This window comes from Rousettus aegyptiacus, unplaced genomic scaffold, assembly GCF_014176215.1.
Source record: "Rousettus aegyptiacus isolate mRouAeg1 unplaced genomic scaffold, mRouAeg1.p scaffold_m13_p_9, whole genome shotgun sequence".
NCBI classification, from domain to species: Eukaryota; Metazoa; Chordata; class Mammalia; order Chiroptera; family Pteropodidae; genus Rousettus; species Rousettus aegyptiacus.
In genome coordinates this window covers 93516543-93523613 of record NW_023416312.1, presented here as the reverse complement: position 1 = coordinate 93523613, position 7071 = coordinate 93516543, and the positions used below count along the sequence as shown (strand labels likewise).

The window sequence follows — 7071 nt, the reverse complement described above, 5'->3', positions numbered from 1 at the left end:
GTTATTTTTTAAAAAAATGTTTTTATAACAAATACTCAGGATTACTAAGCAATAAAATTAAAATATATGTGTAAGAAAATTAGTTTTGAGTACTAGCAGTAAGCAGTGAATTCAGCTAAATATAGTGATGTCAGAATAATTGTAAATATGATTATAAAACTCAGTGTAAGTATCAAAAACAAGATTGACAATGAAAGTAATTTTGTAACTGTAAAATTTTATAACTATAATCTAGATTTAAACCTCAGATTGTTAACAAAATGGGAAAGAGTAAGAGGAGACACAAAAATAAGCTAATTTCTTCATATTGCATTGAATATAGTCGAAATAATGATTTCACTTTACACTCTGATAAATAAAGAAGTATCATGTTAAAGATTCCTAACTAAGTCTGCGGCCATGACACCCTGAACAAGCCTGATCCTGTCTGATCTCAGAAGCTAAGCAGGGTCGGGCTTGGTTAGTACTAGGATGGGAGACCATCTAGGAAGACTGGGTGCTATAGGTGTAAAAAAAAATTTAAAAAAAATAAGGGATTGTAAGCTGACAAGATTCTTGCAATCTATGAGGTCAACCAAGGGTTTCCTTGCCTAAAAACAAAAACAAAAGATTCCTAACTACTAGCAGAATTAAAAATTGGAAAATATTTTCTAAACCAAGGGATTATCAGGAAACAAAACACAAAGAGGAAACAGAATAACAATGGAAGTAAAATAAAGTAAGTCAGCAAAATGAAACCTCATGCATTTGAAAAGACAACAAAGATAAATGGTTTAAAACTCCATTTTGGACACTGTTATTGACCTAACCAACTGTCATTCTCTTTGTTTCTTACAAACACTATTTATCTGTCATATGAAGCCTGAAAATGCATTGAGATATCTCTGATGAAACATCTTGGACAATGAAAGGTCAAGAGAAATGCAATGATTTTTTAAAAATCAGTTAAGTGTTCTGTACAAAAGATGGACCTAAAACAAAATGACATTAATAGGTGGAATGTAAAATGCAAACAAAACAAAACAAAAACCAAATCTATATAAGTCATATCCCACTGAGGCTACATTATTAGAGAAAAGGTTAGGAAAAATTCAGGTGATTGTCGTGTTAGCTTCCTATTATGGCCTTCAGTGAGGTCTTGTGTGTGTGAGAGAGAAATTTAGGTTGAAGGTGACTTATTTGAAAGCACAGTGGCAAGAAGATATGGCTTTGCTGAGGATTTACAATAGGCTGGACATTTGTAGGAGTTAAGCACTGCAATGCACAGAAAGTTTAATCTGAAGTATGTCTAGTAAGATCAGAGGAAAACGAGGGAAAAGGATAGATACAGGTAATGCATTCTCTGCCCCCAATATCTGGCTTCTAGTTAAACTAAACTACTTAGGGCTAGAATAATAATTCAGATAAGTGTTGACAGAGGAAAGGAGAAAATAATCATGTGAAACAATATGAAGTACAGAGCATCAACTATGATGTATTCTTGCCAAAATTTTCTACCTGGACCTAATAAAAAGACTTACCTTCCAGTTTGGAATAGAGAAACAAGAGAAAGCAATCAGATAAATTCAGAATGTGAGAGATTATACCCAATAAATGACCTAATTTCTTTAAATGTCAATGTCATGAAAAAGTCAATATTGTAGATTAAATGAGACTTAAATGAGAAAACTTGATTGGATTTTGGTTTGGGAAAATAAAGAGAAGATATTTAGTGAAGAGTGGTGAAATGTGTGTGTGTGTATTTAATTTATTTTTTAATGGTGACATTGGTTAATGAAATCTAGTAAGTTTCAGCTGTACATTTTAACAGCAAGGCATATATATATATATATATATATATATATATATATATATATATATACACACATACATACATACATACATTGTGTATTCACCTCCCATGACTTTTCAAACGATTATGTTTTAGAAGGGATTCAGAAATGGTTAATTTTCTAAGATGATAATAGTTTTATGTTATGTAGGGAAATGTTAATTTTAGAAGAGGCATGCTAAAGTTTTAAGGATGAAGAGTCATGATTCTTAGGACTTAATTCCGAATGGTTGAAGAAAAACCATGTACATATACATAAACATGCATTCATATATTTGCACATCTAGATAAATCAAATGTGGCAAAATGTTACTAATTGCTGAATATCAATGGCGAATTATGGGGAATCATTATTCCAGTAGTGGCTGCCTGTTTAAAAATGTGAGTTTTGTTGTGAAACCCACTGCTCGTTTTGTAATACTCCAGCATCATGATATTCCAAATTAAAAAAAAAAATCAGTGTAATTCTCAAGAAAAAAAAAAGCAAATAAATTGCATAGCACTTCATTGAAGGGTCTGTTGGAGAGCACCAGATAAGGAAGAGAAAGGACTAGAGAATTAAAAACAAGGTCTGGAATGTCAGAAATATGAGTTCCATCACACACACCCCTTTAGCTAATAACAGTGAGCCAAGTTTGTTTTTATTTTTGTTTTATTTTGTTTTCGGTTTTGTTAACATTCCTTTACTTTCCTTGTTCATTTTTAATTTCAGGGAACTGACATCTGACTCTCTTAACAGCCATTATACTTATATTCAAATGCAGCAGTCCCCAACTTTTTTGGCTCCAGGGGCCGGTGCTCCTATGAGAATCTAATGCCTGATGATCTGAGGTGCAGCTGAGGCAGTGATGCTAGTGCTGGGGAGAGGCTGCAAATCTGGATGAGGTTTGGCTTGCTTGCCCTCCGTTCATCTCCTGCTATGTGGCCTAGTTCCTAACAGGCCACTGACCGACGCCAGTCCCTGGCTCTGGGGTTGAGGATCCCTGTTCTAAAGGATATGTACCTATTCCCAAACTGGCAATGTTTAGTACAGCTCTATGTGGTCTGCTAGACAGTGCAAAAAAGTTAATCAAGCTTATTACTTGTTTATTTCATAGAAGCTCTATCCATCACCCAAACCACCTCCAAACATGCAATTTGAGCTTGAGGAAAGGGGTATTTTGCTAACTGTATCTCATACCTATAATTTTCAGGCAAGTGAAATGCCCTGTTTCTTGGGTGGGCATGTATTTATAGCACTACTAAAATGATTGATTTATAGATGGCTTTTAAGGAGTAAATTTTTTTGCCTGTCTATAAAATATTTCTTCTGAAAATACACATTTATTTTCACAGAACCTTATCTGTGTTCTGTTATAGTTAGAAGTAGAATCCACTCTTCTCTGATTATGATGTTTCTCTAAAAGTGTATTTGATATCAACTTTCAGTTTCCAATCTGAAAATTTCTGTACAAGTATTTTTCCTTAATTTTTTTTATAATTAAAAGTCAGTGTGTGTGTGTGTGTGTGTGTGTGAGAGAGAGAGAGAGAGAGAGAGAGAGAGAGAGAGAGAGAGAGAGAGAAGGAAGGAAGGAAGGAAGGAAGGAAGGAAGGAAGGAAGGAAGGAAGGAAGGAAGGAAAGAAGGAAGGAAGGAAAAAACAATGGAAGCATGAAAGATAATTTTTATATGATTGACATTCATTGACTGACACACAACTTATCAAAAATGTTGGGAGACCCAAGTTACTTTTTTCACTCATTCATCTGTTCATTGTCCACCACAAATGGAAGCTGACTAAGTATTCCATCACCAAAAGATTTATTCAGAAAAAAGGAAAGGATTTCAATATTGTATATATGGACACGGCGAGCCACATGCACAAAGAGAAAGCGAGAGGAAGTAGAAAGCTCTTTTTACAAAGAGGAAGAAGAAGTTAAGGGGAAGTGCTATTATTAAACATTGAGCTTTTTTGTTAGCATAGAGTTCTTCCTGTAGGATTTTCTTGACCATCATAGGCTATGAGAGCTCCTGCCACAGGTCCTCCCAATTCCTGCCTAGGTTAAGGTCTCTGCATTAATGTTGACATCTCCTTTTCATTTATTTATTAAACATTTATTATATTCATTAAATGGCTCTTGAGTATCAATTCTGTGTCAGGCCCACTCTGGGGACATAGAGGTGAACAAGACAAGCTGCTGCTTTTAAGAAGTTCCTGGTCTAGTGGGAGACAGCACAGTCCAGTGGTTGTCACAGGGTACTGAGATGTAGGAGACAAAGGATTCCTAACTTACCTTGGAGGCCAGACAGTGGATTCTAGATCTACTCTCTTTTGGATCACAGACATTGAGCAAGTCACTTCCCTTTTGGGGTGTCTTTTCCTGCACTTGTAATATGATGGAAATGTTTTAATCTTAGGGGACTGTGGTGAAAATTTAGAGGTAATTGGTGAAAGTACTCATACTCTAGAAATTTTAAAAGGCCCAGTCATATAGAGAATTACCATTAGAATCATGGCTGAATCTATGTGAACAGGAAGGTCAAGGAGAAATTTTAACTAATACCAACCACTACATGGACTTGACTTAAAACCAAAGAATTAGAGTAAAAAGTAGAATATTTGGATGGCGTAAGGTACCAGGATTGTGTTTCTTATGTAGGATGTGTATGTGTCCAGGTAGTCCTTTGGGAATTCCAACCCTGAGAAAGTGTAACCTTTTTCTAATAAATACATTGTCTAGAAGAATCCTGTATTTTATCCGTAGTGCTCCATTCACATCTCATTCTGCTGATATTGACAAGGGCAGCGGTCTGTCCACATTATCATGTTGTACCATCTATTCTGGTTAGTCCTCAATTATTCTGCAGTTTTCCCATCTATAAGAGCTTGGTAGGGAACCTGTATGGTTGTCTTTTATTTGCAACATATGCCTTTCTGTCTCCCAAACTAGATTGTCATTCCTCAAAGTTACCCTCTTAGTCCTCTCCCAAGCATCTAGTCCTCACACATGCATTCATTTATTCATCCAATGAGCATTTACTAAACATTCATTGTAAACTAAGGCATTAATCTAAATGCTTAATTATCTTGTTTAATTCCTATAACAATCATTTAAGTAGGCACTAACGTATCCTTATTTTACACTTGGAAGACTGTGGCTATGTAGGGGAGAGGAAAAATAATTTTACCTCTACCTTTCTAGATTCTTGGCTGAGCCCCTCCCCTTGTAATAAAAGATGGATTAACAGGAGAAAAACAAATAGTAGTTTAATAAAGTGGATATCTCTTGTATAAGTGAGAGAGACTCAGGAAAACTCAAGGACTCCCCAACATGGCCTAAGTTACCACTTGAAATACCATCTTCAGCTGATGACAAAAGAAAGATTTTAGAGTGAGGAAGAGATAGTTATGGGAGGTTTTCAGGAAAAGCACAGTAAACAAGGGCAAAGTTTTTATGCAAATTTAAGGCATTGTCTTCTTCATTGATAAGCGTTTCTAGATATTTAGAGTCATCCTTCCTTTTCTTGGTCCAGAGAAGGAGAAACCCCTACAAACAGATTTTCTTTACAAATTTAAATGTCCCTTACAAAAGAGTAACTTCTACTAAGTTTTCAGAGCTTCACCTGTGTCTGCTGTTTCTTAAAAATAACCAACTCACGATAACCAATATGCCAAAGAGGCATATTTTAGGGTCACAAATTCTGCTCCACTTCAACCGCTTTCATCCAGCACAGTTTTACTAGTATTTGGACAAGTAAAAACAAATCAAGTTTTAACATTAAGGTGACATTTTTTGTCATGCAATACATCATTTTATGAGTTGTCCTGTACATACATGTTTTTTCTTTCTATAGAAATTCATAACCATGGTATAGCTACTTTTCGAGGGATATAAAATTAATGTTGTAAGTTTTTTTTTTAATTTGGGATAAATGTTTCAAATAGAAAATGTTGAACTTTACATTTTTGATGAAGATGAGCTATGTCCTATAAAAATCTGAATGTTCTAAATGGACAGTTATGTTTCCCATTTCTTCGTTATAACTTTAAATTTTCATTTCCTGGCCAAAAGGAGAGGAGAAAAAGGAAAAATGATCAACAAGTATAACTCTATTTTCCTCATAATTTATTTTTGTGGGTGATGTTGGAGAAAAAGTTAAATGAAAATTAGACTCTTTCTTGTGCAAAAATTATTAATAAAGTAGTGTTCCAATGTCATAAGTTAAAAAAAGAAAAGTTTAATATCATCTTGTTTTCTGCATATATTTGTGAGTGAAGATGAAATATTGCTTGGAGAGTTGAAATTCTCAACATTGCAGTATTCATAGTTCTGGTCATTAATTTCTGAAACAGAGCACGCATAATTTGTGATACATTTTGCCTAGAGAAGTTTTCCTAAAACCCCACAGAGAAAACCCAAAATATGGCCAGATTCATCAAATACGACTACTGTTTTCCATTCAGATCTTTCTGTTTTATTTTTCAGTGATTCCTGAAGCAGTGTCTCAAATTCCAAAGTAGGCTTAACAAATTCTTTGAACATTGGCACTAATTAACATTAACAGTAATGAGTTCATTTGTGTTTCAGTAGTGGACGACTTCATTTCAGTTATTAAAGATACTATTCTAAGGGTAAGAGAATAGCATAAAGAGGTCACCACAAAGCAGGACAAGTGGTAGGTATCAAACATTTAAGCTCACATAGGAAACTTTCCCTTAGGCTAGCTTTCTTTCTAATTATCTCTGACCTTCTACATGAATTTCGTGCAACTTTTTCTGGAAGCTTGGCACTGCGTGAGATAATTTAAGTAGAACATAATGGAGAGGTCCCTAAACTCTGAATCAAACAGATCAAAATCTGAATCTTGGTTCTGTCAAGCTTCAGTTTCCTGATTTGTAGGATGGTGATGGCGACATGTGCCTTACATAATATTTAGGATGAAAGGAGATGATGTATGTGAAAGTATTTAGCCAATAGCAAGGGCTTAAATTAGTTATAAATTGAACATAAATTTGAATTTGACCATGATGGATTTAAATGAAGTGACAGAATTCATTCTTTGGCATTGCAGAGATTTACTTTGTTTCCAGTCGGAGTCGGAAAGGACCTTGGAAGTCACCTTGTTTAATCCTTACTTGAAATATGTGTCCTGGCACCAACCTCCCAGACTAGTAGTAGATTATGATCAACTTAGATTCCCCAGTTATGAGGAAGTCACTTCCCTCTGAGGCATTTTGCTCCATTGTTTAATAGTACTTCT

At 34.9% G+C, this 7071-nt stretch overlaps 1 pseudogene; it reads left to right on the top strand.

Annotated features, from left to right (window-relative positions):
* Positions 1-389: 389 nt before the first annotated feature.
* On the top strand, positions 390-508 carry LOC118608502 (annotated as a pseudogene).
* Positions 509-7071: the final 6563 nt, after the last annotated feature.